The sequence below is a fragment of the Arachis hypogaea genome, chromosome 17, assembly GCF_003086295.3.
Source record: "Arachis hypogaea cultivar Tifrunner chromosome 17, arahy.Tifrunner.gnm2.J5K5, whole genome shotgun sequence".
NCBI classification, from domain to species: domain Eukaryota; kingdom Viridiplantae; phylum Streptophyta; class Magnoliopsida; order Fabales; family Fabaceae; genus Arachis; species Arachis hypogaea.
Window position 1 is genome coordinate 37,999,003 of NC_092052.1, and position 24,990 is coordinate 38,023,992.

General features: G+C 37.3%; 2 non-coding genes across 2 annotated transcripts; one reads left to right on the forward strand and one right to left on the reverse strand.

The window, feature by feature from the left end:
- Positions 1 to 425: 425 nt before the first annotated feature.
- On the forward strand, positions 426 to 533 carry LOC112768245 (small nucleolar RNA R71). Its single transcript, XR_003185682.1, has one exon. It is a non-coding gene; the product is annotated as a small nucleolar RNA R71 (small nucleolar RNA).
- A 10,242-nt stretch (positions 534 to 10,775) lies between these two features.
- LOC112767565 (small nucleolar RNA R71) lies at positions 10,776 to 10,883 on the reverse strand. Its single transcript, XR_003185006.1, has one exon. It is a non-coding gene; the product is annotated as a small nucleolar RNA R71 (small nucleolar RNA).
- Between the last annotated feature and the right edge of the window lie 14,107 nt (positions 10,884 to 24,990).

Genomic DNA, 24,990 nt, shown 5'->3' on the forward strand with positions numbered 1-24,990 from the left:
CTCCATGAAGGATTATAGGTGTTTCCATAGGGTTCTCCCATGTAATTCACCTCTTCCATTGCTGGGTTCTCAGGATCATAAGCTTCTTTTTCAGAGGAAGCTTCCTTAGTACTGTCTGTTGCTGTTTGCATTTCAGACAGACTCTGAGAAATCATATTGACTTGTTGGGTCAATATTTTATTCTGAGCCAATATGGCATTCAGAGTATCAATCTCAAGAACTCCTTTCTTCTGAGCTATCCCATTATTCACAAGATTCCTTTCAGAAGTGTACATGAATTGGTTATTTGCAACCATTTTAATGAGTTCTTGAGCTTCTGCAGGTGTCTTCTTCAGATGAAAAGATCCTCCAGCAGAGCTATCCAATGACATCTTGGATAGTTCAGACAGACCATCATAGAAAATTCCTATGATGCTCCATTCAGAAAGCATGTCAGAAGGGTACCTTCTGATCAATTGCTTGTATCTTTCCCAAGCTTCATAGAGGGATTCACCTTCCTTCTGTCTGAAGGTTTGAACTTCCACTCTAAGCTTGCTCAATTTTTGAGGTGGAAAGAACTTTGTTGAGAAGGCATTAACTAGCTTTTCCCAAGAGTTCAGGCTTTCTTTGGGTTGTGAATCCAACCATGTCTTAGCTCTGTCTCTTACAGCAAAAGGAAAAAGCATAAGTCTGTAGACTTCAGGGTCAACCCCATTGGTCTTGACAGTGTCACAGATTTGCAAGAATTCAGCTAAGAACTGATGAGGATCTTCCAATGGAAGTCCATGAAACTTGCAATTTTGTTGCATTAGAGAAACTAATTGAGGCTTAAGCTCAAAGTTGTTTGCTCCAATGGCAGGGATTGAGATGATTCTCCCATAGAAGTCGGGAGTAGGTGCAGTAAAGTCACCAAGCACCTTCCTTGCATTGTTGGTATTGTTGTTTTCGGCTGCCATGGTTTCTTCTTCCTTGAAAAGCTCTGTTAGGCCTTCTAAAGAGAGATGTTCTTTAGCTTCTCTTAGCTTTCTCTTCAAGGTCCTTTCAGGTTCAGGATCAGCTTGAACAAGTATGCCTTTATCTTTGTTTCTGCTCATATGAAAGAGAAGAGAACAAGAAAGTAGGGAATCCTCTATGTCACAGTATAGAGATTTCTTGAGGTGTCAGAGGAAAAGAAGAATAGAAGGAGGAGGTAGATGGAAGAGAATTCGAACATATAAAGAAGGAGGGAGTTCGAATTGTGCCTTGAGGAGGAGTGTTAGTCCTTTAAATAGAAGGATGTGAGAAGAGGGGAAGAATTTTTGAAAATAAATTAAAAAGATTTTGAAATAATTAAAAGAAATTTGAAAATTTGATTGATGATTTTCGAAAATTAAGATTGGGAAAGAAATTAAGTGATTTTTGAAAAGAGTTTAAAGTTAGAAATTAAAAAGATATGATTGAAAATTAATTTTGAAAAAGATGCGATTGAAAAGATATGCTTGAGAATATATGATTGAAAATCAATTTTAAAAAAAAAGAAAGTTTTAAAATTAAAGTTGATTACTTGACTAACAAGAAATTAAAAGATATGATTCTTAAAATTTAAAATTTGATCCTTTCTTAATACGCAAGTAACAACTTGAAAATTTTGAAGTAAATCTTTAATTATAACAAGGATTTTCGAAAATTAAAAAAAATGGAAAGAAATTGATTTTGAAGAGATATGATTGAAAAGATGTGATTTGAAAAAGATTTGATTTTGAAAAATTATGAAGATTTGAAAAAAATCTAAATTAAAAACAAAATCTTCCCTCTAGTGTCATCCTGGCGTTAAACGCCCAGAATGGCATCCATTCTGGCGTTTAACGCCCAAAACTCTACCTTTTTGGGCGTTAAACGCCCAGCCAGGTAACCCTGGCTGGCGTTTGAACGCCAGTTTTCCTTCTTCATTGGGCGTTTTGAACGCCCAGCTTTTTCTGTTTGATTCCTCTGCTGAATGTTCTGAATCTTCAATTCTCTGTATTATTGACTTGAAAAGACACGATTTTGAAAATATTTTTGAATTTTTAATGATGAGAAACAATCAAAATACAACTAATCTTAGGAAACTCAAATCAAACAATGCATGCAGGACACCAAACTTAAAAATTTTTATATAAGAGACACTAACAAATTGAGAATGCATATGAGAAACAACAAAACACACAAAACAAGAGAATTTAAAGATCAGAGCACTGAAATCATCAAGAACAACTTGAAGATCAATGAAGAACATATTGCATGTATTTGAAAAATGCAAGAAGAATAAAAATATGCAATTGACACCAAACTTAAAAATTGATACTAGACTCAAACAAGAAACATAAAATATTTTTTATCTTTATGGTTTTATAAATTTTTTTTTGTGATTTTCGAAACTTATATGGAAAAAGAAAATAAAGAGAATAAAAACTTTTAATGAGAATTCCAGGAATCATGCAATGTTAGTCTAAAGCTTCAGTCTAAAAAGATTAGACATGTTTGGCCAAGCTTCAGCAGGACATTACATTCAGTAGCTAAATTGATGAGAATCAATAAGCTTTTGTGATGCTAAGAACATCACCTTGAAACTCTAGAATTCATTCTTAAAAATTCTGAAAAGTACCTAATCTAAGCAACAAGATGAACCGTCAGTTGTCCAAACTCGAACAATCCCCGGCAATGGCGCCAAAAACTTGGTGCACGAAATTGTGATCATCAACAATGGCGCCAAAGGACTTGGAGCTCTTAAACGTGAATCACACTTTGTCACAATTCCGCACAACTAACCAGCAAGTGCACTGGGTCGTCCAAGTAATAAACCTTACGTGAGTAAGGGTCGATCCCACGGAGATTGTCGGCTTGAAGCAAGCTATGGTCACCTTGTAAATCTCAGTCAGGCGGATTCAGATGGTGATGGAGAATTGATAATTAAAAGATAAATAAAACATAAAATAAATATAGAGATACTTATGTAATTCTTCGGTTGGAATTTCAGATAAGCGTATGAAGATGCTTTGTTCCTCCTGAACCTCTGCTTTCCTATTGCCTTCTTCCAATCATTCATACTCCTTTCCATGGCAAGCTTTATATTGGGCATCACCGTTATCAATGGCTACTTCCCGTCCTTTCAGTGAAAACGTTCCAAATGCGCTGTCACTGCACGGCTAATCATCTGTCGGTTCTCGATCATGTCGGAATAGGATCCATTGATCCTTTTACGTCTGTCACACACCCCACAATCGCGAGTTTGAAGCTCGTCACAGTCATCCCTTCCCAGATCCTACTCAGAATACCACAGACAAGGTTTAGACGTTCCGGATCTCAGGAATGGCCGTCAATAATTCTAGCCTATACCACGAAGGTTCCAATCTTAGATTAGAAACCCAAGAGATACGCATTCAAGCTTGTTTGCATGTAGAACGGAAGTGGTTGTCTGTCAGGCGTTCATAGGTGAGAATGGTGATGAGTGTCACATAATCATCACATTCATCATGTTCTTGGGTGCGAATGAATATCTTGGAGAAGAAATAGACTTGAGTTGAATAGAAAAACAATAGTACTTTGTATTAATTCATGAAGAACAGCAGAGCTCCACACCTTAATCTATGGTGTGTAGAAACTCCACCGTTGAAAATACAAAAGTGATAATGGTGTAAGCATGGCCAAATGGCCAGCCTCCAAGGTCTAGGGACTAAACGTCCAAAGATGAAAATTCAATAGTATAAGGTCCTATTTATAGAGAACTAGTAGCCTAGGGTTTACAGAAATCAGTAATTAATGCAGAAATCTTCTTCTGGGCCCACTTGGTGTGTGCTTGGGCTAAGCATTCAAGCTTCCATGTGTAGAGACTTTTCTTGGAGTTAAACGCCAGCTTTTGTGCCAGTTTGGGCGTTTAACTCCAGCTTTTGTGCCAGTTCCGGCGTTAAACGCCAGAATTCTTGAGCTGACTTGGAACGCCTATTTGAGCCATCAAAGCTCGAGCAAAGTATGGACTATTATATATTGCTGGAAAGCTCAGGATGTCTACTTTCTAACACAATTGAGGGCACGCCAATTGGGCTTCTGTAGCTCCAGAAAAATCACTTTGAGTGCAGGGAGGTCAGAATCCAACAGCATCTGCAGTCCTTTTTCAGCCTCTGAATCAGATTTTTGCTCAGATCCCTCAATTTCAGCCAGAAAATACCTGAAATCACAGAAAAATACACAAACTCATAGTAAAGTCCAGAAAAGTGAATTTTATTTAAAAACTAATAAAAACATAATAAAAACTAACTAAAATATATTAAAAACATACTAAAAATAATGCCAAAAAGCGTATAAATTATCTGCTCATCAATAGGACTTCCAATTTCTCATACCTTGCCAAAAGTTTATTTTACAGTTATTTATTTATTTCCATTGCCATTTAAATTACTTGTTCCTCATTCTCAAAACCCCGATTCACAACCTTCATAACCAATAATAAGAACATACTTCCCTGCAGTTCCTTGAGAAGACGACCCGAGGTTTGAATACTTCGGTTATCAATTTTTAAGGGATTTGTTACTTGTGACAACCAAAACGTTTGTATGAAAGGACTTTTGTTGGTTTAGAAGCTATACTTGCAACGAGGATTTATCTGCAAATTTCTAAACCACGCAAAAGTTCTCTCATCACCGAGGTTTAAATACTCGGTTATCAATTTTATTGGGTTTGCTTAAGTGACAACCAAAACTTTTGTAAGAAAGGAATTCTTGTCGGTCTAGAAGCTATACTTACAATGCGAATTTATTGTGAAAATTCTAGATCGCGCGAGAGTTTCGTTCTTTCAGGGCTCAGAGCGAGAAGTTATGCCAACTTGAATAGAGGGCAAGGGTTTTGCTTTTGTTTCCCCTCTCCTTGAATTTTTTTCTGTTCGTTCCTGCTGAATGAGGAGTAAGAAGGGGTCTTCCTTAAGTGTGGGTGATTTTGTGGGTTGGGCTATGGGCCTAATATGGGTCCAGTTCAACTAGTTCGGCCCGTTCGGCCCAATCTTGGGCCAAATCCTTTGAAATTAGTGTCAAAATTCTTGTTTTAATTAGCTCTATCTTATTAAACTATAAAATTCACATTTCTAATTTCTTTTATTAAAAATTAATTTATTAATTAATTATTTGCAAATTTCACGGGGTTTACATGCTATCCACATAATTAAGAATTTTGTCCTCAAAATTCAAATTTAGTTACCTGAAAAAGAGGTACAGGTAGTCCTCCCGCATATTCGATTCGAGTTCTCAAGTGTGTTCTCCAATTCCAACTCCACCCTCAGCATCCTCTGCTAACAAAACTCCTCCACTACGTAGCCACTTAGAACTGATATCATATTATCAATTGTAACCGAAGTTACTTGAAGCGTTAGATTCTCCTTTAGTTGCACTGGTTTAGGTTCTAATACGTGATTGGCATCAGGAGTGTACTCCTAAAACTGTGAGATGCGAAATACGTCGTACCGGTTTGAAAGATGTGGGGATAGAGTTACCCGATACGCCACTGGCCCAATTCTGGTGGTTACTCTTTACTTTCTCATGCATCAAACACACAATCACATGCATCACCACTTCATTCTTCATTTCTGGCCGCTCAAAAATATCTCCTTTGATCTGTGGTAAGTTTTAGTAATTTCAGGGTAAATTAAAAGATCCTCTCTTGTGAGCTTCGGACAATAGTTTTTCGTCTAAACTTTCGATTTTGAAACAAATTTCTCTCTTAGTATCTTCTTGATTCAATAGGCTTCAATACTTTTAGTAGCTCATTATCACCATTATTGCGCTCCCTAAGTTCTCGACCTTACGATCTCTTGTAATTTGTAATTGATTCAATTTGACACCTCCATTCATTTTCTCAATACCCAACTTAAGACCTTAACTTACTTAACAGTTCTTTCTCTTTGGTCATCCAAGCAATACTCAGGGACTTCCTGCTCAAGCCTCTGTCACCACTTCACGATGTTGTATTCGCACACATTCTAGACCCTTTTGATAATGCATTGCAATAATTCCAAATAGTTAATTAAGTTCAGGTATCATGACTACTGGCACTAAGGTTAATCCTTCTCTCAAATTTTGAAAGCTTACATTGTATTTAGGTGTCCATACAGATGGTTTATTCTAGCGCGTTAACTTACTCATAGGCACGCATTACGGTCGGCAGTAATTTAAAGCTCTAAAACTTCTCTTGTTGGCTCACACTTACATGTTTGCCACAGGAGAGCAGATGCGACTTTGTTTGGGCCTTAGTGCCAAATGTATAGTGGGGACACCCACACACTGAGAACTATTTTCCAGATGTAAGCACATTGAAAGCCACACGGTATGTGGCCTAGCCGTAAGACTTATATAAGTACACTGTATACATCTGGAAAGCCATATCTGAGACTCGTGCCCAGGTAATGTCGGGAGCGAGTAGGCAACTGACACATGAGCTCATGGCTTGTATTAGGAATAGACATGCATCATGTTGTTTGCACATTTATATTTGGTTGTGTTTGCTTGTATTACTTCTCTGTGATTGTGCTGATTGACTTGTTTGTATGTTGGTTTGAATTCCTTACTTGTGCTGTTAGTTCACGGATGTATTTAGGTGAGATGTTGTGGTTGAGAAATGATTATGTGGCTGAGAGATTGTTAGTATGACTAATTTTGTGATTAAAATCTGTTTTGAGTTTAGAAATTTAAAGAAAAGTAATTATTTATCAAAAGTAGAAATAAAAGTATTTTAAAGGATTTAATAAAAATAGTTTTATTGAGTAAGGCTAATTATTTTCATTTTATTTCATTACTTTTATGGCATTCTGATGAGCGGATAATTTGTACGCTTTTTGGCATTGTTTTTAGTATGTTTTTAGTAGGATCTAGTTACTTTTAGGGCTGTTTTCATTAGTTTTTATGTTAAATTCACATTTCTGGACTTTACTATGAGTTTGTGTATTTTTCTGTGATTTCAGGTATTTTCTGGCTGAAATTGAGGGACTTGAGCAAAAATCAGATTCAGAGGTTGAAGAAGGACTGCTGATGCTGTTGGATTCTGACCTCCCTGCACTCTGGAGCTACAGAACTCAAAATGGCACGCTTCCAATTGCGTTGGAAAGTAGACATCCAGGGCTTTCCAGCAATGTATAATAGTCCATACTTTGAACGAGTTTAGACGACATAAAAGGGCGTTGAACGCCAGTTCTACGCAGCTGTCTGGAGTTAAACGCCAGAAACAAGTCACAAACCAGAGTTGAACGCCAGAAATACGTTACAACCTGGCGTTCAACTCCAGAAAGAGCCTCTGCACGTGTAACATTCAAGCTCAGCCCAAGCACACACCAAGTGGGCTCCGGAAGTGGATTTATGCATCAATTACTAACTTCTGTAAACCCTAGTAGCTAGTATATTATAAATAGGACTTTTTACTATTGTATTAGACATCTTTGATCAGTTGTATGCTATCTTAGATCACGTTTGAGGGCTGGCCTCTCGGCCATGCCTGAACCTTCTTCACTTATGTATTTTCAACGGTAGAGTTTCTACACTCCATAGATTAAGGTGTGGAGCTCTGCTGTTCCTCAAAGATTAATGCAAAGTACCACTGTTTTTCTATTCAATTCATCTTATTTCGCTTCTAAGATATTCATTCGCATTTCAACCTGAATGTGATGAACGTGACAATCATCATCATTCCTTATGAACGCGTGCCTGACAACCACTTCCGTTCTACCTTAGATTGAATGAGTATCTCTTAGATCTCTTAATCAGAATCTTTGTGGTGTAAGCTAGATTGATGGCAGCATTCAAGAAAATCCGGAAAGTCTAAACCTTGTCTATGGTATTCCGAGTAGGATTCAATGATTGAATGACTGTGACGAGCTTCAAACTCGCGAGTGCTGGGGGTAGTGACAGATGCAAAAGGAGGGTGAATCCTATTCCAGCATGATCGGGAACCTCAGATGATTAGCCGTGCCGTGACAGGGCATCTTGGACCATTTTCACAAGAGGAGGGGATGTAGCCACTGACAACGGTGATGCCCTTGCATAAAGCCAGCCATGAAAAGGAGTAAGACTGATTGGATGAAGGCAGCAGGAAAGCAGAGGTTCAGAGGAACGAAAGCATCTCTATACGCTTATCTGAAATTCTCACCAATGAATTACATAAGTGTTTCTATCCTTCTTCTATTACTTATTTTCGAAAACTCCATAACTATTTTATATCCACCTGACTGAGATTTACAAGGTAACCATAGCTTGCTTCATACCAACAATCTCCGTGGGATCGACCCTTACTCACGTAAGGTTTATTACTTGGACGACCCAGTGCACTTGCTGGTTAGTTGTATCGAAGTTGTGACAAATTATGAATTGAGATTAGAGCACCAAGTTTTTGGAGCCATTACCAGAGATCACAATTTCGTGCACCAAGTTTTTGGCGCCGTTGCTGGGAATTGTTCAAGTTTGGACAACTGACGGTTCATCTTGTTGCTCAGATTAGGTAATTTTCTTTTTGTTTTGTTTTCAAAAATTTTTCAAAAATCTTTCAAAAATTTGTCTTTTGTTTTTGAAAAAAAAATAATAATAAAAATGTTTTCAAAAATATATTTTTCTTCAGAATTTTTAAGAATGAATTCTAGTGTTTCATAAAGCATGTTGAAGCCTGGTTGGCTGTAAAGCCACGACTGTAGGGCATGTTAGGCATGTCATGTCTGAGTTACATACTAAAACTTGGCTGGCTATTAAGCCATGCCTGACCCTTTGATTGGAGCTTTAGTTTAAAGAGCATAAGATTCCTGGAATTCATATTAAAAATTTTGGAATCCTTATTTTTCTTTTTCAAAATGATTTTCGAAAAAAAAAATTAAAAGAAAATACAAAAAATTCATAAAATAATAAAAATAAAAAATATTTTGTGTTTCTTGTTTGAGTCTTGAGTCATGTTATAAGTTTGGTGTCAATTGCATATTCATTTTTCATTTTTCGAAAATTCATGCATTCATGGTGTTTTTCATGATCTTCAAGTTGTTCTTGGTAAGTCTTCTTGTTTGATCTTGATATTTTCTTGTTTTGTGTCTTTTCTTGTTTTTCATGTGCATTTTTGCATCCATAGAGTCTAAACATGAAAGATTTCTAAGTTTGGTGTCTTGCATGTTTTCCTTGCATTAAAAATTTTTCAAAAATAAGTTCTTGGTGTTCATCTTGACATTCAAAGTGTTCTTGGTGTTCATCTTGACATTCATAGCATTCTTGCATGCATTCATTGTTTTGATCCATGACTTTCATGCATTGCATCATTTTTGTTGTTTTTCTCTCTCATCATAAAAATTCAAAAATCAAAAAAATATCTTTCCCTTTTTCTTCTCATAAATTCAAAAATTAGATTTGACTTTTTCAAAAAAAATTTAAAACTTAGTTGTTTCTTATGAGTCAATTCAAATTTTCAATTTAAAAATCTTATCTTTTTCAAAATCAAATTTTTTTCATTTTTTTAGTTATTTTCGAAAATTATAAAAATATTTTTCAAAAATCTTTTTCTTATTTTTATATCAAATTTTCGAAAATAACAATAACAATTAATGTTTTGATTCAAAAATTTCAAGTTTGTTACTTGCTTGTTAAGAAAGATTCAAACTTTAAGTTCTAGAACCATATCTTGTGATTTCTTGTGAATCAAGTCATTAATTGAGATTTTAAAAATCAAATCTTTTTCAAAAACTAATTTCTATCATATCTTTTCAAAAATATCTTCTTATCTTACCTTTTTCAAAAAAAGTGATTGTAAAATATCTTTTCTAACTTCCTAACTTCTTATCTTTTCAAAATTTGTTTCAACTAACTAACTAACTTTTTGTTTGTTTCTTATCTTTTTCAAAACTACCTAACTAACTCTCTCTCTCTCTCTCTCTCTCTCTAATTTTTGAAAATATCTTCCCTCTTTTTCAAAATTTCTTTTTAATTAACTAATTATTTTAATTTTGATTTTAATTTTCGAAAATTACTAACCTTTTTCACAAAAACTATTTTCGAAAACCACTAACTCTTTTTCAAAAATTATTTTCGAAAATTCACCTCCCCCTCTCATCTTCTTCTATTTGTTTATTTATTTACTAACATCTCTTCCTCACTCACAAAAAAAAAATCCGAACCCCCTCTCTCTCTCTGAGTTCAGATTTTCTCTTCTTCTTTTCTTCTATTCACACAGGGACCTCTATACTGTGGTAAACAGGATCCCTATTATTATTATTATTTTTTCTGTGCCCTCTTCTTTGTCATATGAGCAGGAGCAAGGACAAGAATATTCTTGTTAAAGCAGATCCAGAACCTGAAAGGACTCTGAAGAGGAAACTAAGAGAAGCTAAATTACAACAATCCAGAGAGAACCTTTCAGAAATTTTCGAACAGGAAGAGGAGATGGCAGCCGAAAATAATAATAATGCAAGGAGAATGCTTGGTGACTTTACTGCACCAAATTCTAATTTACATGGAAGAAGCATCTCCATTCCTGCCATTGGAGCAAACAACTTTGAGCTGAAACCTCAGCTAGTTTCTCTGATGCAGCAGAACTGCAAGTTTCATGGACTTTCATCTGAAGATCCTTTTCAGTTCTTAACTGAATTCCTGCAGATCTGTGATACTGTTAAGACTAATGGAGTAGATCCTGAAGTCTACAGGCTCATGCTTTTCCCTTTTGCTGTGAGAGACAGAGCTAGAGTATGGTTGGACTCTCAAACTAAGGATAGCCTGAACTCTTGGGATAAGCTGGTCAAGGCTTTCTTAGCCAAGTTCTTTCCTCCTCAAAAGCTGAGTAAGCTTAGAGTGGATGTTCAAACCTTCAGACAGAAAGAAGGTGAATCCCTCTATGAAGCTTGGGAGAGATACAAAGGACTGACCAAAAAGTGTTCTTCTGACATGCTTTCAGAATGGACCATCCTGGATATATTCTATGATGGTCTGTCTGAATTGGCTAAAATGTCATTGGATACCTCTGCAGGTGGATCCATTCACCTAAAGAAAATGCCTGCAGAAGCTCAAGAACTCATTGACATGGTTGCTAATAACCAGTTCATGTACACTTCTGAGAGGAATCCTGTGAGTAATGGGACGCCTATGAAGAAGGGAGTTCTTGAAATTGATACTCTGAATGCCATATTGGCTCAGAATAAAATATTGACTCAGCAAGTCAATATGATTTCTCAGAGTCTGAATGGAATGCAAGCTGCATCCAACAGTACTCAAGAGGCATCTTCTGAGGAAGAAGCTTATGATCCTGAGAACCCAACAATAGCAGAGTTAAAATACATGGGTGAACCATATGGAAACACCTACAATCCATCATGAAGAAATCACCCAAATCTCTCATGGAAGGATCAAAAGCCTCAACAAGGCTTTAATAATGGTGGAAAAAACAGGTTTAGCAATAGCAAGCCTTTTCCATCATCCACTCAGCAACAGACAGAGAATTCTGAGCAGAATCCGTCTAGCTTAGCAAATTTAGTCTCTGATCTATCTAAGGCCACTGTGAGTTTTATGAATGAAACAAGGTCTTCCATTAGAAACTTGGGAGCACAAGTGGGCCAGCTGAGTAAAAGGATCACTGAAATCCCTCCTAGTACTCTCCCAAGCAATACAGAAGAGAATCCAAAAGGAGAGTGCAAGGCCATTAAATTAATTACCATGACCGAACCCACAAGAGAGGAGAAGGACGTGAATCCCAAGGAGGAAGACCTCCTGGGACGTCCAGTGATCAATAAGGAGCTTCCCTCTGAGGAACCTAAGAAATCTGAGGCTCACCTAGAGACCATAGAGATTCCATTAAAACTCCTTATGCCATTCATGAGCTCTGATGAGTATTCCTCTTCTGAAGAGAATGAGGATGTTACTGAAGAGCAAAATGCCAAGTTTCTTGGTGCAATCATGAAGCTGAATGCCAAATTATTTGGCATTGAAACTTGGGAAGATAAACCTCCCTTGTTCACCAATGAACTAGGTGATCTGGATCAACTGACATTGCCTCAGAAGAAACAGGATCCTGTAAAGTTCTTAATACCTTGTACCATAGGCACCATGATCTTTAAGGCTCTGTGTGACCTTGGTTCAGGAATAAACCTCATGCCCCTCTCTGTAATAGAGAAACTGGGAATCTATGGGGTACAAGCTGCTAAAATCTCATTAGAGATGGCAGACAATTCAAGAAAACAGGCTTATGGACAAGTAGAGGACATGTTAGTAAAGGTTGAAGGCCTTTACATCCCTGCTGATTTCATAATCCTGGATACTGGAAAGGAAGAGGATGAATCCATCATCCTAGGAAGACCTTTCCTAGCCACAGCAAGAGCTGTGATTGATGTGGACAGAGGAGAATTGATCCTTCAACTAAATGAGGACAACCTTGTGTTTACAACTCAAGGATCTCTCTTTGCATCTATGGAGAGGAAGCATAAAAAGCTTCTCTCAAAGCAGAGTCAAACAAAGCCCCCACAGTCAAACTCTAAGTTTGGTGTTGGGAGGCCACAACCAAACTCTAAGTTTGGTGTCAAACCCCCATATCCAAACTCTAAGTTTGGTGTTGGGAGGTTTCAACAAAGCTCTGTACATCTGTGAGGCTCCATGAGAGCCCACTGTCAAGCTATTGACATTAAAGAAGCGCTTGTTGGGAGGCAACCCAATGTTTATCTAATTATATTTTTCTTAGTTATATGTCTTTATAGGTTCATGATCATGTGGAGTCACAAAATAAATATAAAAATTGAAAACGAAATCAAAAACAGCAGAAGAAAAATCACACCCTGGAGGAAGACCTTACTGGCGTTTAAACGCCAGTAAGAAGCATGTTTTGGGCGTTCAACGCCAGAACAGAGCATGGTTCTGGCGCTGAACGCCAGAAATGGGCAGCATCTGGGCATTTGAACGCCAGAAATACACCCTGGAGGAAAGCTGGCGCTGAACGCCCAGAACAAGCATGGTTCTGGCGTTCAACGCCAGAAATAGGCTACAAATGGGCGTTCAACGCCCAGAACAAGCACCAACCTGGCGCTGAATGCCCAGAGTTGTGTGCAAGGGCATTTTACATGCCTAATTTGGTGCAAGGTTGTAAATCCTTGAACACCTCAGGATCTGTGGACCCCTCAAGATCCCCACCTACCTCCACTCACTTCTTCTCACCCCTCTTTCACACAATCCAATAAACACTCTTCCCCAAAACCCTTCACCAATCACCTCAATCTCTCTTCCCCATCACCTCTTCACCACCCACATCCATCCACTCTTCCCCATAAACCTACCTCATAAACTCCACCTACCTTCAAAATTCAAAATCAATTTCCCACCCAAACCCACCCTAAATGGCCGCACCTTAACCCCCCCCTCTCTTCCCTATATAAAGCCTTCCATTCTTCTTCATTTTCACACGACACAACCCTCTCTTCTCTTCTTGGCCGAAACACAACCCTTCCCCCCTCACCTCCATATTTTCTTCTTCTTCATCTATTCTTTCTTCTCTTGCTCGAGGGCGAGCAAAATTCTAAGTTTGGTGTGGTAAAAACATTAAGCTTTTTGTTTTTCCATTACCATTGATGGCACCTAAGACCAGAGAATCCTCTAGAAAAGGGAAAGGAAAGACAAAAGCTTCCACCTCCGAGTCATGGGAGATGGAAAGGTTCATCTCCAAAGCCCATCAAGACCACTTCTATGATGTTGTGGCCAAGAAGAAGGTGATCCCCGAGGTCCCTTTCAAACTCAAAAGAAATGAGTATCCGGAGATTCGACATGAAATTCAAAGAAGAGGTTGGAAAGTTCTAACGAACCCCATCCAACAAGTCGGCATCCTAATGGTTCAAGAGTTCTATGCTAATGCATGGATCACTAGGAACCATGATCAAAGTAAGAACCCGAACCCAAAGAATTATCTCACCATGGTTCGGGGGAAATACTTAGATTTTAGTCCGGAAAATGTGAGGTTGGCGTTCAACTTGCCAAACATGGAAGAGAACGCACGCCCCTACACAAGGAGAGTCAACTTTGATCAAAGGTTGGACCAAGTCCTCATGGACATATGTGTAGAAGGAGCTCAATGGAAGATTGACTCAAAAGGCAAATCGGTTCAACTAAGAAGACTGGACCTTAAGCCTGTAGCTAGAGGATGGTTGGAGTTCATTCAATGCTCAATCATTCCCATTAGCAACCGGTCTAAAGTTACTATAGACCGGGCCATCATGATCCATAGCATCATGATTAGAGAAGAGGTGGAAGTTCATGAGATTATACCTTAAGAACTCTACAAGGTGGCTGACAAGTCCTCCACTATGGCAAGGTTAGCCTTTTCTCACCTCATTTGCCACCTATGCAATTCGGCTGGGATTGACATAGAGGGAGATATCCTTATTAAAGAGGACAAGCCCATCACTAAGAAAAAGATGGAGCAAGCAAGAGAGTCCATTCATGGAGCTCAAGAGGCGCATGAATCTCATCACCATGAGATCCCGGAGATGCCTCAAATGCATTTTTCTCCACAAAACTACTGGGAGCAAATCAATACCTCCCTAGGAGAATTAAGTTCCAACATGGGACAACTAAGGGTGGAACATCAAGAGCACTCCATCATCCTTCATGAAATAAGAGAAGATCAAAAAGCAATGAGGGAGGAGCAACAAAGACAAGGAAGAAACATAGAAGAGCTCAAGGACATCATTGGTTCCTCAAGAAGGAAACGCCACCATCACTAAGGTGGACTCATTCCTTGTTCTTACATTCTCTATTTTTCGTTTTCTATGTTAAGTGCTTATCTATGTTTGTGTCTTCATTACATGATCATTAGTAGTTAGTAACTTTGTCTTAAAGTTATGAATGTCCTATGAATCAATCACCTCTCTTAAATGAAAACTGTTTTAATTCAAAAGAACAAGAAGTACATGAGTTTCAAATTTATCCTTGAACTTAGTTTAATTATATTGATGTGGTGACAATGCTTCTTGTTTTCTGAATGTACGCTTGAACAGTGCATATGTCTTTTGAAGTTGTTGTTTAAGAATGTTAAATATGTTGGCTCTTGAAAGAATGATGACTAGGAAACATGTTATTTGATAATCTGAAAAATCATAAAAAAAATGATTCTTGAAGCAAGAAAAAGCAGCAAAGAACAAAGCTTGCAGAAAAAAAAAAAAGAGAAAAAAAAATAGGCGAAAAAAAATAGAAGGAAAAAGCAAGCAGAAAAAGCCAAAAGCTCTTAAAACCAAAAGACAAGAGCAAAAAGCCAATAACCCTTAAAACCAAAAGGAAAGGGCAAATAAAAAGGATCCCAAGGCTTTGAGCATCAGTAGATAGGAGGGCCTAAAGGAATAAAATCCTGGCCTAAGCGGCTAAACCGAGCTGTCCCTAACCATGTGCTTGTGGTGTGTAGGTGTCAAGTGAAAACTTGAGACTGAGCGGTTAAAGTCAAGGTCCAAAGCAAAAAAAGAGTGTGCTTAAGAACCCTGGACACCTCTAATTGGGGACTTTAGCAAAGCTGAGTCACAATCTGAAAAGGTTCACCCAATTATATGTCTATGGCATTTATGTATCCGGTGGTAATACTGGAAAACAAAGCGCTTAGGGCCACGGCCAAGACTCATAAAAAAAGCTGTGTTCAAGAATCATCATACTGAACTAGGAGAGTCATAACACTATCTGAACTCTGAGTTCCTATAGATGCCAATCATTCTGAACCTCAATGGATAAAGTGAGATGCCAAAACTATTCAAGAGGCAAAAAGCTATAAGTCCCGCTCATATGATTGAAGCTATATTTCATTGATAGTTTGGAATTTATAGTATATTCTCTTCTTTTTATCCTATTTGATTTTCAGTTTCTTGGGGACAAGCAACAATTTAAGTTTGGTGTTGTGATGAGCGGATAATTTGTACGCTTTTTGGCATTGTTTTTAGTATGTTTTTAGTAGGATCTAGTTACTTTTAGGGATGTTTTCATTAGTTTTTATGTTAAATTCACATTTCTGGACTTTACTATGAGTTTGTGTATTTTTCTGTGATTTCAGGTATTTTTTGGCTGAAATTGAGGGACTTGAGCAAAAATCAGATTCAGAGGTTGAAGAAGGACTGCTGATGCTGTTGGATTCTAACCTCCCTGCACTCAAAGTGGATTTTCTGCAGCTACAGAACTCAAAATGGCGCGCTTTCAATTGCGTTGGAAAGTAGACATCCAGGGCTTTCCAGAAATGTATAATAGTCTATACTTTGAACGAGTTTAGATGACATAAAAGGGCGTTGAACGCCAGTTCTACGCTGCTGTCTGGAGTTAAACGCCAGAAACAAGTCACAAACTAGAGTTGAACGCCAGAAATACGTTACAACCTGGCGTTCAACTCCAGAAAGAGCCTCTGCACGTGTAACATTCAAGCTCAGCCCAAGCACACACCAAGTGGGCTCCGGAAGTGGATTTATGCATCAATTACTAACTTCTGTAAACCCTAGTAGCTAGTATATTATAAATAGGACTTTTTACTATTGTATTAGACATCTTTGATCAGTTGTATGCTATCTTAGATCACGTTTGAGGGCTGGCCTCTCGGCCATGCCTGAACCTTCTTCACTTGTGTATTTTCAACGGTAGAGTTTCTACACTCCATAGATTAAGGTGTGGAGCTCTGCTGTTCCTCAAAGATTAATGCAAAGTACCACTGTTTTTCTATTCAATTCATCTTATTTCGCTTCTAAGATATTCATTCGCACTTCAACCTGAATGTGATGAACGTGACAATCGTCATCATTCCTTATGAACGCGTGCCTGACAACCACTTTCGTTCTACCTTAGATTGAATGAGTATCTCTTAGATCTCTTAATCAGAATCTTCGTGGTGTAAGCTAGATTGATGGCGGCATTCAAGAGAATCCGGAAAGTCTAAACCTTGTCTGTGGTATTCCGAGTAGGATTCAATGATTGAATGACTGTGACGAGCTTCAAACTCGCGAGTGCTGGGGGTAGTGACAGACGCAAAAGGAGGGTGAATCATATTCCAGCATGATCGGGAACCTCAGATGATTAGCCGTGCCGTGACAGGGCATCTTGGACCATTTTCACAAGAGGAGGGGATGTAGCCACTGACAACGGTGATGCCCTTGCATAAAGCCAGCCATGGAAAGGAGTAAGACTGATTGGATGAAGGCAGCAGGAAAGCAGAGGTTCAGAGGAACGAAAGCATCTCTATACGCTTATTTGAAATTCTCACCAATGAATTACATAAGTGTTTCTATCCTTCTTCTATTACTTATTTTCGAAAACTCCATAACTATTTTATATCCGCCTGACTGAGATTTACAAGGTAACCATAGCTTGCTTCATACCAACAATCTCCGTGGGATCGACCCTTACTCACGTAAGGTTTATTACTTGGACGACCCAGTGCACTTGCTGGTTAGTTGTATCGAAGTTGTGACAAATTATGAATTGAGATTAGAGCACCAAGTTTTTGGAGCCATTACCAGAGATCACAATTTCGTGCACCACATTCCTATTCCCTACTGAGAACATGTGGCTTGTTCTCACCCCAAAATCTTCCACCCTTTCAGTGACACAAGTTCAATGACGCAGTTTGAAGTGGCGGGCGATTATTAGACTTATTTATGAGTTAAGTTTATGAGTTTAGTTACTTTCATAGAATTCTCTCGCCTTTGTTATTTAAGATTTTATTTTATACAGAGGGATAGGAATTGTATTTGAGTTTTATATTGAATTCTTTCGTATGGAATTTATTATTAGTAATAACTATGTGACTACTATTACTTGGTGATCTTTGATATATGATTTTAATTGATAAAAACAAAATTTTCTGGCATTTTCTATAAAACTGAAAGACGATATCAAATTAAAGACTCAATATTAAATAGTAAATAAGGAAAACAGGTTAGTAACTCCTTACTTTTGGTACGATCATGACGTGCTAAAAGTTAAGGTGTTACAATGATGATGATGATGATGATGATGATGATGAGAAAAAGGAGGAAAAGTTTTGAGTTTTGCAGGATTTATCAGAAAATAATACCAAAATTTTTTAATTGTGACATAAAAGTTTCTCAATTTTGACGTTGAAATTTCTTAATCGTGACACAAGTTCTTATTAAGAAGGTGAAACAAGAATTATGAGAATGTGAAACAAGAAGAAGAAGAAGGAGGAAGTAAAACGTGCGCACATGAATTTAAAATACTTGGTTGGACTTGGTTAGGATTATGACTTGGATGTAGAACTTTATTGTATTAATATTTACCCTCTGAAAAAATATTTTTCTTTTTCTATGTTATTTATTTATATTTTATTCTTATTTATTCAAATTTAATACATCAAATCATTTCATAAATTATATAAGAATATATCATTAAGTTCTATTATTTGTCTAAAATTACTCCAGAAATATGGTAATAAAAATAATTATATATTAAATATATATTTTAAAAATTTAAAAATTTAAATTTGATAAATTTTTTTAAGTATAATTAAAAAATAAAATATTTTTATTTTAAAATTAAAATTTTTTATAAATTTATTATTTCGATTTATTTCATGAGTGATTGCAACTTTTTTTTAAATAAAAATTTAGAGATTGAATTTTATTCCATTTTTAAAATAAAAATTCAGATAAAATAAGCAACCTTTTTTGCTACATATAAAAATTATTTATCACTGATACTTATATGTTGTCGTGTTTTTCAAAATAATTTGTATCAGTAGTATTAATTTTTAATACTATTTTAATAATTTTACCTGTTTTAGAATTTTGTGAATTAAAAAATTAAACATAATAATATCTTTTTTTTCTATTTTTGCTTCCTCCTTTTATATTTTATATAGTTTACTAAAATAAAAATACAAACCAAACAACTCTTCAATTTTTTATGCAAAGAAATAAGAAAAATTTAATCTCGTCTCACTAAAAATAATCTTTAATATAAAATTTAACTAATCTATATATAACTACTCGAATTTTTGAAAATTAAATAATGAATTATTTATGATTTATTATATTTGTTGATAATTTTATTTAAAAAAATTATTTTTTTAAAAATAATTAAATTAAATTTTATGATACTTTGAGTTTAAAATTCATTAGGATTTATAAAATTATCTAAATAATTTAGTATTTCTATATTAGGGATTTAAAGTTTTAGTAATTGAAAATAATAAAAGTTTTATACAATTTAAATCGAATAATTGAAAGTTTTATTAATATTATGAACTAAAAGAAAATTTATTTATTTATCACTAATTTTAAATTAGAGTATTTAATTAAAAAACAATTTATAATTTAAAAAATAAATAGTATTCTTAAAGTTAATTATATTGGATTAAATTTGATTTTAAATTAATACTCTACCCTAACCCTAAATTCTCAATTTCTAACCCTAATTTTACCTAACCTTAACCTCTTTTACCCAACACACACACACACACACACACAATACTAATCCCTCCTACATTCACACGTGTTTCACTCTGAGCCACTCCTTCACATACAAAAACGCGTTACACACACACCGAAAGAAATTAGAAAAGGGAGAATGGAGGAGGGAAGAAGAAGAAAGAAGGAGAGAGAAGCAGGGAGGCAACACCGGTGGGCGCCATTACCACCATTGCTGCCACTGCCAATGTGTGGGTGAGAGGGACAAGTTGAGAGAGACTCAACCGCACAAAACAGAGGAAACAGAGAGCTCGCAAGGGAGAGGAGATGCCGCCTCGCCGCTGTCGCATCGTCGTCGTGCTTTATGGTCACCGCTATCGTTCAACCCGCCGTCAGAGGAAGGTTGCTGCCGCCGTCAGTCCTACGTCGCTGACAGAAGCTCGAGATGGAGATGAGGGAGACGTGACCCAAGTACCGCGATGAGGAAGAGAAGATTTTGTTCCCTTCGCTACGATCATCGTTGCCGTTCTGCCTTCGGTCAATGGCTGATCACCGTCACCAAACACTGCCAAGGAGAGAGAGAGAGAGAGAGAGAGAGAGAGAGAGAGAGAGAGAGAGAGAGAGAGAGAGAGAGTGGAGAGAGAAGGCGTCGTGGGGTGGTCTCTGCCACTGAGATGCTGATGAGCGGATATTTTATACGCTTTTTGCCATCATTTTCATATAGTTTTTAGCATGTTTTATTTAAGTTTTTTTATATTTTCATAGGTTTTAGTGCAAAATTCACATTTTTGGATTCTACTTTGAATTTGTGTATTTTTATGCAATTTCATATATTTTCTAGCTGAAATTGAGGAGCTGGAGCAAAAGTATTATTCAGAGACAGAGAAAGTGTGTAGATGCTGTCAGGATCTGACCTTCTTGCACTCGAAAGAGCTTTTCTGAAGCTACAGAGGTCCAAATGGAGCGTTCTCAACGGCTTTAGAAAGTGTAAGACCCTAATTAGCCTAAGATTTACCCCGCATCGTAAAGAAAAGGTTAATCAGAGATTACGACAGTTCTAAGCTCATATATATATATATATAAAGAATAGTATAATCTAGATGCCCGATGAAGGATATAGCTCAAAAACAGGATTTAAAAGCGCAAATGTACTATCGAAGCTACTAGCTTAAAGCACAAGGTATAGATAATATATATCAAAATATAATAGTGTAATATCATAAGAATCTAGCCACGGCTCGCGGAGTTTAAGCCGGCTAGCCATATATACAGACACACGAAAACCTGACAGTAAAAACAGCTTATACATGTTTTGTTCTCTCAAATACAAGCCTCTAGGCAAAGAAAAATACAAAAGTGAGAGACATATACAAAATAAGCCAAGAAGATTAAAAAAGGTATCTGGGTCCTCCGCTTCTCTCACCATCTAACAACTCACCGAGGTGGGTTGCGACCTGCATCTGAAAAACACAACAGAAATATGGTATGAGAACCGGAGGTTCTAAGTATGGTAACAGTGTCCAGTGATGTAGTATATAAGACCCCGGGATGCCAAAGGCAATCCTAAGCTCCATATCCATCACAAGATTCAGACTTAAGGCATACTAAAACAAATGAGCATAATATACAAATCTTAACATAAATAAACCAGGTAATCTATCTTAAGGGATTTCTATTCTAACTAACACCGCTGTCCCACAGCCTTCACCAACCGATCCTCCATGCGATCCTATCACCACCGCATTCCGAATCTCCTCAATCCCAGTAGAAAACATAGATAATATACAATGCAAGTAAAACACAAGTATTCGCATATAAGGCAATTAATTCAAATAGCATATAGGCATGTTATACAAATAGGCAAGCCATTACAAGTAGTCAAAGCATACAAGCAGATAGAAAATGCATATGATGAATACCTGTCCTATTGGCTGTGATATCACATTGTCGGTTCAACTGCCAACCCGACACATCTCCATGGAGATGTCGTCCTTCGGAATAATCAATGGGAACCCCCGAGATATAGTGCTCGGATCAGTGTCCAGGGTTTTGCGCCTGCACGCTCTATTGATCCGAAGGGATGCGAGAGGGATACTCTTGCCTTAGAGCTCACATCTCAACATAAGCGAGATTAACCACCATCCTTACGCCGTCACCGCTACCTCGACAGGCGGGATTAACCACCGTTCCTGCCGGGCACATAGCGTCTCATAATCTTAGTGCAAATTAGTACTTCAGTGGTTTTCAGAAAACATTTTCAGTATACACGGATCCATCATCTCATTCAGAGTCCTCGACTCATCTCAGCCACTGTCAATTCACATTTCAGTTCCTCATTTCTCATATCATATATCAATCATCCTTCACATACCATCAAACCATCCTCAGTACACCCGAGACCTAATCCTCCGTTTTCTAATTTTTCATAAAAATCATCAACTAAAACACTTAGGTTATTCCCCATGTTCTCATACTCTAAACCAAGCACAAAATTCTTAAAACGGTGTTATAGAAGCTTACAATCTTGTTGGGAAGCTGAAATAGTTGAAAACAAAGTTAAAATTTGAGAAACACGGCATGTGCGTCCACACAAGGGTGTGCGTGCGCACGCCCAGGAAGATTTTTAAAAGTGTGCGTACGCACAAGGGTGTGCGTACACACAGGTGTGAAAATTTACAAGTCTGTTCACTCGCACAAGCTGTGCTAGCGCCCCCAACAGACTCCCCTTCCCAACTCGTGCGTGCGCACAGGACTGTGCATGCGCACAGGTTGTAAATTCTCATTGGTGTGTGCGTGCACGAGCTGTGCTAACGCTGCAACCAGAAAGCCCTTTTCTGCCTGTGCATGCGCATAGGTCTGTATGTGCGCACAGGTTTAAAATTTTGCAGGGTTGTGCGTGCGCATAGGGCTGTGCGTGCGCACAAACCAGAAATCTCAAAATTCTGCAACTTAGCAGAATTTCAGATTTTCAACACCAACTTTGAATGATCATAACTCCCTCTACAAAAATCCAAATTTTACAAACTTTATATCGATTTGAAGGGTTTTCAATAGACTTTAATTCTAAACAACTTTCAATCAGTTTTGAAAACCAAGGCAAAAGTTATGATCAGACAAAATTTACCAAATTTTCCTTTTTACCAAATTACACTTGTTCTCAGTTTTACCAAATTCTCAAGCCACATCCAACTAGATCAAAACCAAACTTCCATTTCCAGCACACTCTATCCTTTTAAATCACAGTTCACCATTCTTAATCATCAAATACCACATATATGACACTAAGGTCAATTCTCCACCAACACCTTCATCAACCATCAATTTGTTCCTATCACTTATCATCATCAATTCCATTCATACTTTATATCCGCATCCAACAACATACAATCATTCAAATCATCAAACATCATACCTTAATATTATTATTTCTCAATATAACAATATCAATTCAACATGCATTTTCAATAAACCATCATCAACAACCACATAATTCCAACCTATCCTATAGGTCACTAGCCTAAGTGTCCATGAATATTATATACTACATAGAGGAAACCGAAACCATACCTTGGTCGATTCCCTATATGCACCAAAACCCAAAATGAGCACAAGTTAGGCTTTCCAACACAATCCAAGCCACCAACAATCACCAATAAGCTCCAACAAGTTCCAATAATTACCACTTCAAGCTATAACACATATAATTCACAATAATTCAACCTAGGGTTCATCAAACTTGAAATTTCACAAGGGTTCAAGACTTCTTACCTTTCTCAACAGTCTTGGAAGCCAAAATCCAATGCTAAGTAAGGATTAGAGTGAACCTAAACATCCAAAATCACAAAAACTCACTTAACCAAAAGACCTAAATACCCAAAATTTTGAGGAGAAGAACTGAATAGTTTTCGAGCTTTACTTACCAGTTTCTTATATGGGTTTTGTAGAGCTCTTCACAAGGAACGCGTAGCCGCAAAGGGTGCAGCGATCGGAGCTCTATAGCTCAAGATATGAGCTTGAGAAGATTGAAGTGAATAGTGCTCAATCTCTTCTCCTCTCCCTCTTTCAATTCTGATGTGTGTGTGTTTGTGAAAGGGTAGGATTCATTAAATGAACCTTATATATGTTGGGCTTGGGCCCAACTTAGGCCCGTTCCAACCCGTTAGCATTTTTAACCCGTTTGGCCCAACTTCAAGTCAAACCTTTAAAATTAATGCCTGGTTTTCCATTTCTAACATTTTTTAAGGTTTTTGACTATTTTCAATTTTCCTCGTGCGGTACCAGGTAGACTTGAACCAGTTCAACTGGTTCGACTGTCAGTTCGCGGTTTTTTGCGGTTTTTTTGCAAAAAGCACATTTTCTGACTCAGAAAGACCTACTGAGTCCAAAAATCACATTTAAATCCTCAAATTCTCACTCTAACTTTTCGGAATCTAAATTGGGCAATTAATTACTTAATTAACCGGTTGTTTAGTTGCGATTCTTACATTCTCCCTACCAAATAAGAAATTTTACCCTCAAAATTTGAATTACCTGAGAATAGCTCGGGATAATCCTTCCGCATCTCGGACTCCAATTCCCAAGTATGTTCTTCAACTCCTGCTCGCTCCCAAGCAACTTTAACCAATGAGACTTCCTTTCCTCGCAGCTTCTTCACACTAGTGTCATCGATCCTCACTGGCGTTACTTGAAAAGACAAGTTCTCCCTCAACTCGACCGACTCAGGCTCCAACACATGAGCTGCATTTGACGTGTACTTGTGGAGCTGTGACTGATGAGCGAATAATTTATACCCTTTTTGGCATTATTTTTACATAGTTTTTAGTATGTTTTAGTTACTTTTTATTATGTTTTTATTAATTTTTATGCAAAAATCAAATTTCTAGACTTTAGTATGAGTTTGTGTATTTTTCTATGATTTCAGGTATTTTCTGGCTGAAATTGAGGGACCTGAGCAAAAATCTGATTCCGAGGCTAAGAAAGGACTGCAGATGCTGTTGGATTTTGACCCTCCTGCACTCGAAATGAATTTTCTAGAGTTACAGAAGTCCAATTTGCGCGCTCTCAATTGCGTTGGAAAGTAGACATCTTGGTCTTTCCAGAAATATATAATAGTTTATATTTTGTCCGAGATTTGATGGTCCAAACTGGCGTTGAAATCCAGCCAAAAACTTTCTGGCGTAAAACGCCAGAACTGGCACCTTTCTTGGCGTTAAACGCCCATTTTGGCACCCAGGGTGATGTTTAACTCCAACTTAAGGCATATGCACGTGAAAGCTTGAAAGCTCAGCCCAAACACTCACCAAGTGGGTCCCGGAAGTGGATTACTGCACTATCTGCACTTAGTTACTCATTTTCTGTAAACCTAAATTACTAGTCTAGTATAAAAACTACTTTTAGAGATTCATTTTGCAACTCATGACAATTTTATTCCATATTGTATCTCTGACGGCATGAGTCTCGAAACCCCATTGGTGGGGGTGAGGAGCTCTGCTGTTTCTCAATGGATTAATGCAATTACTACTGTTTTCTATTCAATCACGCTTGATTCTATTCTAAGATACTCACTCGTACTTCAATCTGGAGAAGATGATGATCCGTGACACTCATCATTATTCTCACATTTATGAACGCGTGCTTGA